This window comes from Octodon degus, unplaced genomic scaffold (assembly GCF_000260255.1).
Source record: "Octodon degus isolate 3935 unplaced genomic scaffold, OctDeg1.0 scaffold00048, whole genome shotgun sequence".
NCBI lineage: Eukaryota > Metazoa > Chordata > Mammalia > Rodentia > Octodontidae > Octodon > Octodon degus.
Genome location: NW_004524624.1, coordinates 3,549,525 through 3,550,585, shown reverse-complemented (window position 1 = coordinate 3,550,585; position 1,061 = coordinate 3,549,525).

Genomic DNA, 1,061 nt, shown 5'->3' with positions numbered 1-1,061 from the left:
TCCTCTCCCTTCTTGCTGGCCTGGGGTGGGCATTGTAGGCTCAACCAGTGCCTGGCAGGGACCTGGATCCCTAGAGAATGTTGTACCCTGTCAAAATTGACTCCATTTTGTTGCCCTTCTAACATCCCCGAGTTCCTGTTCTGTATGTGCCGGCCCCTCCCAATTCCTCATCCCTTGACTGCCAACTCAAATTCCTCCCAATTCCTCCCAATTCCTCACCCCTTGACTGCCAACTCAAATCCCTCCCATTTCCTCACCCCTTGACTGCCAACTCAAATCCCTCCCAATTCCTCACCCCTTGACTGCCAACTCAAAATCCTCCCAATTCCTCACCCCTATGACTCAAGTCTTATGATATCTGTTCCCCAAACTTTATCTCAATGAACTCTGTATGACTGCCAACCCAGCACCTTCACCCAACAGGACCACCCCATGGACTAATGACCCTGCTACTTCTTCCTCTCCACCCCTCCCCTATTCCTGCGGTTTTCAAGCTTAAATACTGCACCTTGTCAATGCTCGGCGCGCCTCTTTGCACCTTGCATAGAGACTGCAGCTGGGTACCAGCTAAAATAAAGCGCTTCTTTTAATTGTTGGACTTGCCTCATTGTCATCTGATTTTTGAGTTACAACAGAGAACTGTGCCTGAAACACACAAACCTGAACCACCAGGTGCTATGGGCACAGGGCACTGAGTGGAGCATGGCTAGGATGGGCAAAAAGATATCATGGCTTGGGTTGGGGCTGAGTTTGGGTTGAGGAAGAGGGAACCACAGCTGGAATTACACTGTTGGTACAGCACAGGGACACAAGATCAGCCCACAGGTGCTATCTCAGCATGGGTGCCTGAATGGCAAGTATGGGTGGGCAAGGGGGCATCAGAAAAGAAAAGAGCCATCTCTAGGTTGTCCCAGAATTACTGCACCACCTTGTGGCTCTGGGGTGATACTCTTCAATGTGATAGGATCATTTTCAACCTCCTTGGGCCTCACTTTACTTTAGGGTAACAGGGAGTATTAGGGTTCTACCAGGGAAACAGATTCAGCTGGATGCAGGAGCTT